We start from the raw sequence: 15,652 nt of genomic DNA on the forward strand, positions 1-15,652 counted from the left end.
AGCCATGAATAAAGATTGGTACCAAAACATCCTCCATGAGAAACTTCTCCCAACCATTCAAGAACAGTTTGATGATGAACAATGCCTTTTCCAGCATGATTAAGCACATTTTCATAAGGCAAAAGTGATAACAAAGTAGCTTGGGGAACAAAACATTGACATTTTTGGTCCATGGCCAGGAAAATTTCCAGATGTTAATCCCATTGAGAATTTATGGTCAATTCTCAAGAGGTTGGTGGACAAACAAAAACCCACAAATTCTGACAAACTCCAAGCATTTATAAGGCAAGAATGGGCAGCCTTCAGTCAGTAAGTGGCCCAGAAGTTGATTGACAACATGACAGGGCAATTGCAGATGTCTTGAAAAAGCAGGGTCGACACTGCAAATATTGACTATTTGTACAAACTTAATAGATTTGTTAATAAAAGCCTTTGAAACTTATGAAATGCTTGTAATATTACTTAAGTATACCTAGTATAGTAACATCTGACTAAAAGGTCTAAAAACACTGAGGCAGAAAACTTTGTGAAAACAAATACTTGTGTCATTTATAAAACTTTTGGCCGTGGCTGTATAAAGATACTTATATCATAGGTTGTAGTTAGATTTTTGGGGTTTATATCTGGACCTAATAATCTTTTGCCATGTAAAAGTGAGTTTCCCTAAAACTTTGTCAGCTAAACTACATGTCCAATTTATAGTCAGGTAACAGTTTTCATAGGCTCACATACATAAACAGTATGTTAATGCCATTAATGGATCTGTTTCAAAGAATGAGGGTACAACAACAGAAAGAGACTGGATGTAATATCTAGCTTGTAAATACATATAAAATGTGATAGCAGAAGTTCCTTTTTACATAACAATATGAAACAGATGAACAGCGCTGACCGCAGAGAGCATATAAACAATATTTAATACATAACATATGATAAAATGACAACATAAAACAAAAACTCTAAGAAAAAGGACACTGAATTTCACAGCTGATAAAATTAAATAACAGCACCAGTGAAAATGTTGTTACATCGCACTATTAAGTACCCATTAAAACTCTTCCTGTAAGTACAGATATAGCGGTCTTTGAGCACACAGTCCGGCAAACAAGAATTATCAGCCGATTGTAAAGGTAAGTATAGTTATAACTGATAATGCCCACAAGAGAATGGTACATAAAATAGTATCATGGACAGGGGCTATTATAATCTGCCCAGATGATTAGCATCATTGATACCAATAGCCGAATTCTGTTGGTGCTAGACCAATGATTATGTCACTTTCCTAAATGGATAACGGTCATACAGTATTCCACGGCTAGTTAGCCTTCCACGTTGATGATACTGAGTCTCTGGTCGTGCACGGCTCTTACAACTGTATGTTCAGTGTGAGTAATCACGTGGCACACCACTGTGCAGGCGGTGGGGACATGAACGACTGGTCGTATCTCCGAACTGCTCGTAGCACTCTCCACGCTACCTCCATCTCTGTGCCCTCTTATCATGGTGCTGTGCACTGGGTCTAATTCCACAATTGCCGGGTGTGTGATGTCACACTTCCACGTGGGGCTGGCAGTGAACAGCTGATGTCCGTACATGTGACTGGACATGTGACTGTGCATCACTGGGATGGGGAAGCCCAAGGTCCTGAGGATCGAGCTGACAGGGTGGGAGAGTGCGAGCAGATCTTCTTTCCAACACATCACTGGTGCTTGAAGCTAAGGGGTGTGTCTTGATGCATTTCTCAGCCGTATAGGACAGGCTATTTCCTCATAAGTAACACTCCCTATCTCGGACCATCCATTTATACTTAGTTAATCAAATCCCAATTGGTTCCATTCTTGAGAAATAATTCAGTCAGGATTATTATTAACTCCTTATTATCTCCTCCATAGGCGATGGTCATCATAACATATTTAACCCTTCTAATTTAAACAAATTACGTAAAAAAAATCACCATGACAAAACATACTTAAATCGACAAATTAATAAAAAACATTAGTCAATACTCAAATCACATATTATATTAGTTTATTAGAGGCTTAAGAATTTTTAAAACATCCTCATTTAATAATGACCTGGGTTTTCTGTATATATGGAATAATGCATTGGATGACTGTTCAAGGAATCTAATGAGACTTTTGATCAATCACAGGGCAGAAAAATTGAGAGAATTACAGGGAGAAATAGAACATGTACAGAGGGAGTTAAAAGGAGTTAAAAGGCTATGAAAAACTCTCAGGTTTTAATGAAAGAGATTTGAAAATTAACCAAAAAATAGAAGATTTTGAAAAAAGTCTGATTATGAGGAAAGATGAGAAAATGAACAGGGACAGAGAGGACTATGCCAAGTATCAGGTCCACACATATAACAAAAAATATAGAAAGAGACCTCCAAGAACTCCAATATTTAAGAAAAGACATAAGTATTCTGGCGCTTATGTCAGAGCTAGACTTGACTCGCACCCACGTAGGCCGCATTTCAAACGCCATGATGGGTATGAGAGTAATTACCACCATGGGAATGGAAATAAAAAGAGAGGATTACCAAGAGGTGGGGATGATTTTCGAACACAAGTCACTCTTAGGAATAGGTTCAGTAACGTTTCAGATGTTAATAATGACACAACAACACCTAAAAGAGAAATGAGACACACACTGGATAGACCGAATCATCATTTTTTAGAGAAGGAGAGGCCCACCAATCACCTCAGATACCCACCGCACCAAAGAGAAGAGAGACAGGAATACAAACAAAAGGGAAAAAGATTAAGAGAAGAAGGAGAAGATAGAGAGGTGTACGAGGAGGAAAACAAATTTATAAATCCAAACATAAACATAGAGTGGAAGTGAAAGGTGTTTTTAATTTAACAGATATGATTCTCTCTGGGGATGAGTTGTCTCTCCTTGACAAGGGTTTTAAATTTGCCCCTTCAGTTCAACCGAATCTGTTCGATATCTTTGTCACTCTCAATAAATATGTCAGGACTCTGAGCCGTAAAATATACTTTGCTCTAAAAAATATTCAGAAAAAAGGAACTGAAGGTTCCCCAATTGTTCTGGTTTCCACTGATAAGGTACCTCTGGATATCTTGGAGTCCTTAAGGATAGAAAGTGGAGGGAGTCCTGAGAGCAATGAGTTGATTTATGATGTGAAAAGAAGGGGCAAACTATTTAAGAACTCCTCTGAATTCTACCCTCTACAATATCAGGGGCCATTTGTGAAGAGCTTTTATGCTTCCACTATGGACGACTTTAAGAACCTGTGCAAAAAAACTGAACAAAGAAAGAGGGAGAACAGAATGAGAGATAATTTGTCAAGGAGAGAGAAATCAGCCCTTAAGAAAGTGATTGCTGAGAATGACCTGATCATCAAGCAGGCGGATAAGGGGGGGATTGTACTGCAGAGTAGGCAGGACTACATTAATGAAGCAAACAGACAGCGCAGTAATGAACTTTTTTATAAAAGCCTATCGAGTGACCCAACTTCAAAATTCCAGAAAGAACTAAGGGACTTTTTGGATTTGGCCCTAGAGAAAGGAGTGTTGTTCAAAGAGACGTGGCAATTTTTATGGATTGCGCACCCAGTGATTCCAATATATTACCACTTGCAGAGGATTCATAAATGCATGTCTGCACCCCTAGGTTGACCGATCATTTCGAGGATAGGGTCAATGATGACCAATTTGTCATATTTTGTGGATTCTTATCTACAAGATTTTGTAAGTAAATTACGATCATACACAAGGGATACCATGCACTTTTTACATAAAATTACTTATATTGAGTGTAAAGATTCATACAAATTGATAACTTGCGATGTAGAAGCGCTTTACATGAATATTCCACATGATCAGGGTATATCAGCGGTTGAGTGCTTTATACTCAGGATCCACAACTTTCTGACTCCTTATGCAATTTTATTTTGTTGGCAATTAGGTTTATTTTACTCCACAACTATTTTTGTTTTGATTCACACTTTTATTTGCAGACACACAGCACAGCTATGGGAACCTGGTTCGCCCTGAGCTTCGCCAACCTATACATGGGATGCTTTGAGGAGCAGTACATTTGGGGGAGCGAGCTCGGGGTGAGCCTGGTTCAATATGGGAGATATATAGATGATTTATTTTTTATTTGGATGATGACGCACAATCAATATCACAATTTGTTAATCACCTTCATATTAATGATTTTGGTTTGAAATTCACATGCACTATATGTCAATTAATAATCTCGATATCACGATTAAAATAGAAGATAAGAGAATATGCACTTCAACATTCACCAAAGATGTTGACTGTAATAAATATCTGAACTATAAAAGTTGCCACAACAAATGCTGGAAACAGAATATCCCCAAGGGACAGATCTTGAGCCTCTGTAGGAACTGCCAAGACCTGGATATGTTTTTAGAACAATCCAAGGTTCTCAGAACAAGGATATCCCAATAAATTATTGGATGGAGCACTAGAGGGATCCATGAAAGCAGATAGATCTGATCTGCTGAAAGATAAAATTAATTACAAGAAGGATAATGAGATCTTAGATGTAGATAGTACATCCGTGGCATTTATAACTAAATATAATGCCTCTGCCCCAGAAATTAGGAGGATCATTAATAAGAATGCATCCCTTCTGAAAAAGGATAGACTATTAACTAAGAAATTTGATGGTGGAAGTAGAGTTATTTTTAGGAAAGCAGATAGTCTGAAAACCAAGCTAGCACCTAGCCTACTTAAAAATCAAGTGAATATCCCTGGAGGGGATTCTAGTCTGATGTGGTTGGCCCCAAAACCCAAGGGTTTCTTTAAATGTGGACATAATAATTGTCATAAATGTCAACATGCGGACCACAAAAGTGATACTGTAGCATCATTTACAGATAAAAGTATTTTTAAGTTTGATTCCTTTATGAATTGTCAGTCGAATTATGTGATCTATGTTATCACATGTGGATGTGGGATCCAATATGTAGGCTGCACTATCAGGACCCTGAACACCAGATTTTTGGAACAAAGATGAGGTGTTTTGAAGAGCACTAAAAAACACAGTCTTCCCAGGCACATCGTGATTTGTACCTCCAGTAATATATACAATATTAAGGTGAAAGCGGTGGAATATATCAAACCTATACAGTGAGAGGAGGAGATAGATATCGGGCCTTATGTAGGAAAGAGGCCTTTTGGATCTATAGACTGGGAACTTTAGTCCCCTGGGGGATTGAATGATAACATTGAATTGAATGGAATATAATAAAAGCTAGGTTGAGGTCCAGTAGATCATTACTAGATTGAGATTAGGCATGGGGGTACATTAGGATAGTCATTTTGGACACTCCAGGTCCCTTTAGGTTCAAGTGTGATATTCTGATGGACCTGTTTTTTGCCATCAATCATATCAAGATCTCTTGTTAAGCCCACTGTATTTCTAGGGCTTGGTCTATTGCAACTTCCTCCCCTTCCCCCTCTCCCCTACCCTTATTCCTTTTTATCAGGTATTGAGAGTGTTAGCACCACAGCACCAATTGTCAAATAGCTATTATATGTAATAGAATGTGCTCTAGGAATCAATTTCTTGATTTATATTTGTTTTGGGTATATGAATTATCTGAGAGACTAGCGTTATGATAAAATGGAAGGTTAATTTATTACATCATTAACAGTATTATGCTATACCCTGAGATACTGGAATCCTGGAATGTACTCTGTGATATTTATATAATATTCAGTCTGAATAATGAAATGACCTAGTGTCATGTGGTATGTTGTATTTCTCTCGTCATTTCCCCTTTTAGTAGTATTACTCTATACTTTTAGATACAAGAACCCTGGAATATATTTTATGATGTTTATTTAATATCTAGTTTGAATAATGAAATTACCTATTGTCATGTGGTATGTTGTGGTTTTCTTGCCCTGTTCCTCTGTTCTCTTGTATTGGCACATTAGATGGCACCAGTTTAAATATAATCGGTTGTGTAGACATTTATAGAATCTATTGATTCTACTTCAATTTCATTGTTGTTTTTATAAATGGATTATACTCATATGTATATTGGGGTTTTATATTTATGTATTTCAAAGGGTAAGCTTTGAAAAGTGCTCTTTGAATGGAACTAAATGAGTTCTCTCTCTCCCTATATTTATGGAGAATTGTTATGTTTGGTGAGAGGTTGGACTCTAATAAACTAATATAATTTGTGATTTGAGTATTGACAAATGTTTTTTATTAATTTGTCGATTTAAGTATGTTTTGTCATGGTGATTTTATTTACTTCATGTGTATAAATTAGAAGGGTTAAATATGTTATGATGACCATCACCTATGGAAGAGATAATAAGGAGTTAATAATAATCCTGACTGAATCATGTCTCAAGAATGGAACCAATTGGGATTTTATTAACTAAGTATAAATGGATGGTCCGAGATAGGGACCATCACCAGTGACATGTGGGAATGAAGATCTGCTCACACTCACCCCTGTCATCTTGATCCACGGTACCTTTGGTTTCTCCATCCCAGTGATGCACAGTCACGTGTCCAGTCACATGTCCGGACATCAGCTGTTCACTGCCAGCCCCACATGGAAGTGTGATGTCACACACCCAGCAAGTGTGGAATTAGACTCAGTGCACAGCACCACAATAGGAGGTCACAGAGATGGGGGTAGCGTGGAGAGTGCTACAAGCAGTTTGGAGATACAACCAGTCATTCAAGTCCCCACTGCCTGCACAGCGGTGTGCCACGTGAGTACTCACACTGAACATACAGTTGTAAGAGCCAGCAAGTGTGGAATTAGTCCCGGAGCACAGCACCATGATAGTAGGGCACAAAGACGGAGGTAGCATGGAGAGTGCTACGAGCAGTTCAGAGATACGACCGGTCATTCAAGTCCCCACCATGTACTCACGTGAGTACTCACACAGAACATACAGTTGTAAGAGCAGTGCATGGCCAGAGACTCAGTATAATCAATGTGGAAGGCTAACTAGCCAGGGAATACTGTATGACCATTATCCATTTAGGAAAGTGACATAATCATTGGTCTAGCACCAACAGAATTCTGCTATTGGTATCAATGATGCTAATCATCTGGGTAGATTATAATAGCCCCTGTTCATGATACTATTTTATGTACCATTCTCTTGTGGGCATTATTAGTTATAACTATACTTACCTTTACAATTGGCTGATCATTCTTGTTTGCCGGACTGTGTGCTCAAAGACCGCTATATCTGTACTTACAGTAAGAGTTTTAATGGATACTTAATGGTGCAATGTAACAACATTTTAACTAGTGCTGTTATTTAATTTTATCAGCTGTGAAATTCACAGTGTGCATTTTCTTAGAGTTTTTGTTTTATGTTGTCATTTTATCATATTTTATTAATTAAATATTGTTTATATGCTCTCTGCGGTCAGCGCTGTTCATCTGTTTCATATTGTGTATGTTTTTGTGAGGCTTCACCCCTCACATTTTGAATAGCAGCAGACCAGTGAGTTCTAACCAATAGGAATTATATCACATGAGGATTATTGGTAACACTAGTGCTTAATATTAGTTTTTTTAATTTTTTTATGTAACAACGAGGTAAAATTCAAAATTACATCCCCAAGATCTAATAAATCACACATAAATGTAATCACTTTGTCCCTCCAAACCAAAAATATATTATTTTCTAAACCTGGGGTAAATAATGAATTTCCACAAAAAGTGATAATGGTGTTGATAAAAAAAATCTTTTAAATCCTTTGTTAATCTCCAACCAGGAGTGATATGTCTCTATAAACATGATATTAGAACACATTTCTAACAGAATGGAAGATAAGGGAAGGTGCATTAAAGCTTCAGGAGAATAAGCAGAGAATAGGTTTTGTTCAAGCAAATAATTGGCATATATACTTCTTATATAGAACCAGTATAATATATTATGAAAATAAAGCAACTTTCATGAAAACTTGGAGGTCTGGAGCCCCAAAGCCACCCTGTGTCCTTGGTAAGCATAATTTAGAGAGATCAAAACTAGTTTTTATTCCCTTACCATATCAAATGTACTTGTTCATCATAGGATTTATTATCTTTCTTATAGTGAGTTATGGGTAATATCTGTGGGCTAATTTACACTTTTTAATAAAACTACTTATCCCAATAAAGTGTAGATTTGTCCAGATATCTAACAATTGTTGTGATCTTTTTAAAATATAGAAGAAAAATTTAATTTATTAGATTCTCAAGAACAGAAAGAATAATAAAGCCAAGGTTTTTTTTAGAGTTAAAATATATTTTAAATGGCTGAACAATAGAAGGGTTATTCTGAGTAATTTTATGGCAAAACATAGGCATCACTTTGGATTCATCAAAATTAACCCTAAATCTTGAAAAAGAACCAAATCTACCAAACAAATCAACAATGAATGGTATCGATGTGTCAGGATTAGGGATAAACAGCATCATGTCCTTTGAAAAATGTGCTAATTTATGATGTTTATACCAGTGAACAATTTATTTCTATGTAAAGCAATAGTTAAAGACTCCAGGGCAAATAAAAATAGAGGAAATGGGCACCCCTGACTAGTACCCCTAAATATTGAGAACACATTTTATATGTGTTCTATACTTACTATTTGTGTTGTTGTTCCTGTACAGAGGGATCATATAATATTAATAAATTCATATAGGAAACAAAACTTCAATAATGACTCAAATAAAAGAACCCATGTAATAAGATCAAACGCTTTCTAAGCATCAATGGATATAGCCATGTTGAGGTCAGGTGTGCCAGAGGAAACAAGATACTAAATTATAGCTAAGATTTTTTTAATGTTGTAAACCAAATGGCACTGCAGACAAATCCTGATTGATCTTCAGCTAGATCTAGTAAGATGCATTTTATATATTCTGATACTTTTTTTGTAAATATTTTATAATCTACATTAAGTAGTGAGATCGGCCTACAGGACTCTGAAAGTTATGGGTCTCTCTCTGGCTTAGGTAACAGTTTTTAAAGAGCTTAATTAATTAACCTAGGTAAAGTGTATGTTGAAAGAAATTGTTAACTGGCAAGGGTGAAAGGTTCTTTAATTTTATCTTGTAAAAAAACATTCACTACTTTGACCATCCGGCCCTGAAGCCCCATCCACCAAAAGTGAATTAAATTCTGTAGTGCCTGAGTCATCATTGATTGCTATTGCTAAAGCACATGCAGATGGGTGATGTTTGTGTTCTTTGCCAGCATATGCATTGCAGTGCTTGTGCACAAACCCTTGGAAAATGTATGCAGTGAGTCTGCAGACACATGGCAGAGTGATTGACAGGAAGTACCATTTAGGGGTGTGTCAGGGGTGTTTGGCAAAATGCAGGTGTACCAGTGCATTTGCATGCTGTTGCAGGGGCATGCATAAATTAACCCTTGAAATGGCATACACAGCCTGAGCTCTAGCTGTTTAAAGGAAGTTTAGCAATTTCTGGGTTTGGTCTGACCTTGTGTAAATGTGTGAGTGGCTATGATGTTACTTGTTGTTACCAATGTTTTTACAGACTTGCAAGGTATTACAGATGCGAGAAAAGGGAAGTGGGCATTTTTATATTGTACTGCTGCGGCGGCATTGCAATTGCATTAATTTGCATAATTTTGCAGCGGAACTGCGTGCATGATTGCTACCATGTGATCCGGGCTAAATGAGGCCTTTAGAAAGTTCATTGCAGGAAATTAGTGAAATTAGTTTTTTTGCTCGATCTATTAATATCTGAGGAAGGTAAATATGCTACTAAAATTTAGATTTATTTTGAATATTCAAAGAATCTTGGAAAAATAATGTTTTAGAAAAAAATGTAAATACCTTCATTATCTCTTTCATGGTGGTAATCCTTGCCCCCTCTGTATTTTAGGAGCCTTTGCAAATAGGGTTTCTCTCACCACAAAGGGTAGAAAAAAGTTTTTCAGACTTTTTGCCTAGCCTATAAAGGTTATAATTATTACTTGCTACATGTATTTTGGCTATTTTAGTAATTAAAGCATCAAATTGAGCCTTATGCTGAAGATATACAGGTAAAAAGTGAGAGGAGGAACAGGTTAATTTATATACTTTATATTCAGCTGTGAGATCCTTTTGACATGTTTTATATAGTGTTGAAAAATTGCAAAATTCTCAAGAATTAGATAAATATGATAGAATGTGCCATATTTCATAGTATCCTCGTAAGGATTTAAAAGGTACTGTAACCCATATAAGTGCATGACCTGATATAGAAATAAGCTCAATTTCAGCATTGCTTACATGAAATACCCTCCACATATCTGCAAAATGTAATTATTGTGATATAAAAGGAAAACATATAGTATATGAATTAGAATGGGTTTGAGAAGTAAATTGTATGGTAATAAATGAAGAAGCAAAAATATTAAAGTCCCCCTACTATTAAATTATAATTCCCTTGTACTGTCTATATAATTAAGTAAGCAGTAGTTGAAAAAAATCTTACTATAAATAATGAGAGGATATAAATCACAAAATGTATAGTGAGAACCTTTAATAGTCACATTAATTATTACATAATGCACCTCTGGATCAGTTACTTTATAATAGATAATACAGTATATTGTAGTTATCCTTGTCTACCTACAGAAGGTTCCATAGTGTTTAAATGCCAAGACATATCACTCTTGAGAGCAGGAATTAGTTGCACTGAGAGACTAAAATCAGCTATACCAGAGTCAATAGATGCTGGGGTATACCTCTAAGTGCTATTCTAGATGCACTGAAGATTAAAGATTTGTCATTTAATTGTTTATACATATACACTGTCTTGTGTCTATTTGTTTTATGTCTATACCGTTTTTGTTTGTGTTGTATTCTGGTATTAGGCCATTTATGATTTTGGAAGACCAATAGGATTCCAATATACATATTTTTTTATATACAAGAAAAGTCTATTAATACATTTATTAATTTTATATTATAATTTTTTATATGTGTCATTCATTCTCCAAGGGCTAAATGTTGCGCAGAGCACAACCCATTCTCTCTATATTTGTACCTATGTTGCAAGATTAGTAGTAACCTTGCAGTGCTTACAGCAGCAACATTATCATAGCCTTTTTTTGAGGTCTTGCCCAGTTCCACCCCCATTTTTCTTTATAATTAGTTATGTGTTTTCTTTCACTGTCATTTTAGTTTTAAATAGTTTAATGTACTGCATCTTTATTTTAAGCATGATACATATTTTTCTCTCTTTGTGATTGGATTTAATTAACATTATGAACTGCTGTGACCCATAACATCAAGATATCAGATATTAGCTGTCTATCTTGTAATCTGATTGGTTACTATAGGATACATGTGACCTCTATCTTAGTTGCACCATTTTACTATATAGTGCAGAGTGCTTTTTATAGTGGCAGGCATGACAGCAGTAGATAGGTATGAAAGAGAGCTATAGGAAGTATAAGATAGATCAGAGAGTACACTTGTAGGGTCATACAGATCAGTGTGCATGATCCTGTAGACATGTCCAGTACACATATATCTGCCAATCATAAGAATCAAGTTAATTAGAAACCAGGAGGGTGAGTTGCCAAAAAAACACTGTAGAAATGCCATATCTCTTCCCTAGCAGTGTAATATTGATCCATATATTTGTTTGCAGTTCTAGGGGGCAATAACTGTGACTTATAGCTTCACTAACTAGGGGATGCGAGAAATTATTTTTTAATATAGATAATCTGCCTTTACTGAAGATAAAAATAAGTTATGTGTAAACCAGTGCATTACACCAAGACAACTGATATTCACTCTCTTGTTTGTTATTTACTATTGTATTAGGCTTTAGTAGTAGAATCCCCCTATGCCACAATAGTGAAATATTTAATAATTTTAAATGAATAATAATTTTGAGACAAATTTGGGCAGTTTCACCTTATACATTGTCTTTATATTTAAAATGGTGCAGAGGGTCAAGTATACAGTTTTCTCCTCTATGGTTTTTAAAAAGATGTATTTATTCAAAACATTTGTAACAAACAGATAATAAAATGTCCTCACATGTAAGATATTAAAGTGATACAAGTTAACTTACTTAAGAAACAAATGCTACTTAAGAAACAAATGCTATAATCAGGGTCACAATGTGACTCATGTGATTAATATGTGCTATTCTTATAGTAAAACATTTGCTACATTCAGAAAATGTATATGGTTTTACTCCTCTGTGAATCCTCTTATGTCCAACAAGTTGTTTATTGTGGGTAAAACGCTGCATTCAGAGCATTTAAAACATGTATCTGCTGTGTGAATCCTTTTATGTATAAATTGTTGTGACTTACGGAAGAAACATTTGCTGCATTCAGATCATTAAAAAAAATTTTTTTCCTGTGTGACTCCTCTGATGTTTAACAAGTGTTGACTTCTGGGAAAAACATTTGCAGCATTCAGAACATTTAAATGGTTTCTCTCCTGTGTGAATCCTCTGATGTATAACAAGATGTGACTTCTGGGAAAAGCACTTGCTGCATTCAGAACATTTAAATGGTTTCTCTCCTATGTGAGTCCTCTGATGTTTAACAAGATTTGAATTATGGGAAAAACACTTGCTGCAGTTAGAGCATTTAAATGGTTTCTCTCCTGTGTGAATCCTCACATGTTTAACAAGATCTGACTTAAGGGAAAAACACTTGCTGCATTCAGAACATTTAAATGGTTTCTCTCCTGTGTGAATCATCTGATGTCTAACAAGATGTGACTTCTGGGAAAAACACTTGCTACATTCAGAACATGTAAATGGTTTGTCTCCTGTGTGAATCCTCTGATGATTAACAAGTTGTGTCATGTCAGTAAAACAATTGCTACATTCAGAACATATAAATGGTTTCTCTCCTGTGTGAATTCTCTGATGTTTAACAAGATCTGACTTATGGGAAAAACATTTGCTGCATTCAGAACATTTAAATGGTTTCTCTCCTGTGTGAATCCTCTGATGACTAACAAGATGTGTCATGTCAGTAAAACACTTGCTACATTCAGAACATTTAAATAGTTTCTCTCCTAAATGTATCATTTGATGTCTAACAAGTTGTATACTGTGGGAAAAACAGTTGCTGCATTTAGAACATTTTAATGGTTTCTCTCCTGTGTGTATCCTCTCATGTCTAACAAGATGTGCCTTCTGGGAAAAACACTTGCTGCATTCAGAACATGTAAATGGTTTCCCTCCTGTGTGACTCCTCTGATGTTTGAGAAGCTCTGATTTATATGTAAAGCTTTTGTCACACTCAGAGCACATATGCGGTTTCACTTCTCTGAGACTCATCATATATTAAATGAGAAACAATTTAACTTTAGAAGGTTTCTGCTATCCAGGTAAAGAAAATAGCCTTTGTGAATCCACAAGTGATTTAAGAAGAAATGGCGTCTTTAGTTAGCTTGATCAGAGAACAATATAATTTTTTACAAAATCTTCTAAAATTCTTAAAGGTAATTCTGCTCCTTTTTTGTTCAGTAAGAAAAGAGATATTTTTTAATAACATAAGGTAATTTAAGTAAATATTCTTTTACACTAACATTTTTTTTTTTTATAAAGAACATGATGCATATTTAAATACACTTGCAAATATGACCCAGTCAATTACTTATATTTCAATGATTGTTATGTTATCAAATAGCTATATTCCCATTTCCAGTCAGATGTACAGTATAGAGACCTCTACCCTTATGCAACAGATACTTAATATAATACATATTGTCTGTTGATAAATATATAAACATGGATATTTTTCAGAACAAGTAGGTTGAGGATATATAAGTAGAAATACTTGTGGTGGAGCTATAGAAAAACAACTATATATACAACCTCTACAAGGTGCTGCACTCCAGTCTTAAATGAGCTCTGATAAGCAGACGGTGATTGGCAATGTTTCAGTACCTATAAATTTGTGGCACTTTTGTCAAATTATATAGCACTGAAACATTGCCAATCACCTTCTGCATTATGAGAGCTCATATATGACTGGAGTGCAGCACCTTGTGGAGGTTGTATGTACTATTTGTGCAGGCACTCAGGGTGTTTATATTCACTACAGGGAGACCTGGTTCATGTATATATATATTTTCCAAAGTTGGGCATTTAAATGGGAATTCAAAATAAAACTTAGTTCATGGAAAATGCATTTTGGCTTAGGACATTATGTCAGTTAATCAAAGGATCAGGGCCGGCCTTCTTGATTCTTAGAGTGGCCTCCTGGCTGCTTGCATAGCTGTGGGTGACCACCCACAGCTATAGCGAGTGGCCAGGAAGATGGTTGTGATGGTCAAGACCATCGTGACCTTCGGGCTTGCAACAAGACCCTTGTTGTAGGGTCTCAATGCCGGAATCTCCAGAGAGATTTCGGATCTCACAGAGCCGAAATCTCTCCCACTGACATCACTCATGATGTCAGTGGGGCCGGCCCCAAATGGAGGCATTCACATGGGAATGCCTCTGTTTGGGCAGCCACTTCCCCGGCCTGCCCACCAAAGGGGGCGTGCTGTCACTCAACATCGACAGCAAGCCCCCTTTCTTGCAAGTCCAGGAGCGACAGCTTGCCCATCGCTATCTTGGTCTAGCGCATGTGCACGACAGAGCCGGGGAGGGGAAGCAGATGTAGAACATCTGGAGAGGAAGATGATCCAAGCAGCAGCATTGAGAGCCAATTGTAGTGTAGAGAGGTGAGAGACTGGGAGGCCAGCTAGGAGAAGGTTACATTAGTCCAATCTGTAAATGACCAGTGAGTGGATGAGGGTTTTAGTGGCATCCTGGGTTAGGAAAGGTCTAATATTTTTTTGGTAGATATGGCAGAGAGGTGCTGAATGTGTGGTTTAAAGGAGAGGGAGGAGTCTAGGATAATTCCAAGATAGCATGCTTTGGACTAGAGGAAATAGTTGTGCCATCAATGGATAATGAAATTGTGGGAAGAGATGTAGTGGAAGAGGGTGTGAAGATGATCAGCTCAGTCTTAGACATGTTGAGTTTAAGAAAGCGCTGGGACATCCATGAAAAGACAGCAGAGAGACAGTTGGAGATACAGGTAAGGAGCGAGGGGGAGAGCTCAGGGGTGGAAAGGTAAATTTGATTGTCATCAGCAAAGATATGATATTGGAGGTCAAAGGAGTTAATGAGTTCACCTAAAGGGGACGTATATAGGGAGAAAAGGAGAGGTCCAAGAACAGAACCTTGGGGAACTCCTACTGTTAGTGGAAGTGGGGGGGAGGAGTCATGAGAGGACACAGAGAAGGAATGATCAGAAAGGTAGGAGGAAAGCCAGGAGAGGGCAGTGCCACATAAACCAAGAGAGTAAAGGATTTGCAGGAGGAGAGGGTGGTCTACAGTGTTAAATGCAGCAGAGAGGTCAAGGAGAATGAGCAGAGAGTAGTGGCCCTTGGATTTGGCAGCAAGGAGGTCATTGCTGACTTTCGTGAGGGCAGTTTCAGTGGAGTGGAGAGAATGGAAGCCAGATTGAAATGAGTCAAGGAGGGAGTGGGAGGAAAGAAAGGTGGTAAGGTGGTTGTAGACAATACACTCAAGGAGTTTGGAAGCAAAAGGGAGAAGAGAGCTGGGTTGATAGTTGGAAGTATGTTAGGATCAATGGTAGGTTTTTTAAGAATGTGGGAGACAAGGGCA

General features: G+C 36.8%; 1 pseudogene; it reads right to left on the minus strand.

Moving 5' to 3' along the window:
* The window catches only part of LOC148522666 (uncharacterized), a 44,093-nt pseudogene extending 30,784 nt beyond the window's left edge, over window positions 1-13,309 (minus strand).
* Between the last annotated feature and the right edge of the window lie 2,343 nt (window positions 13,310-15,652).

This window comes from Taudactylus pleione, unplaced genomic scaffold, assembly GCF_031769625.1.
Source record: "Taudactylus pleione unplaced genomic scaffold, aTauple2 ptg000145l, whole genome shotgun sequence".
Classification (NCBI taxonomy): Eukaryota; Metazoa; Chordata; class Amphibia; order Anura; family Myobatrachidae; genus Taudactylus; species Taudactylus pleione.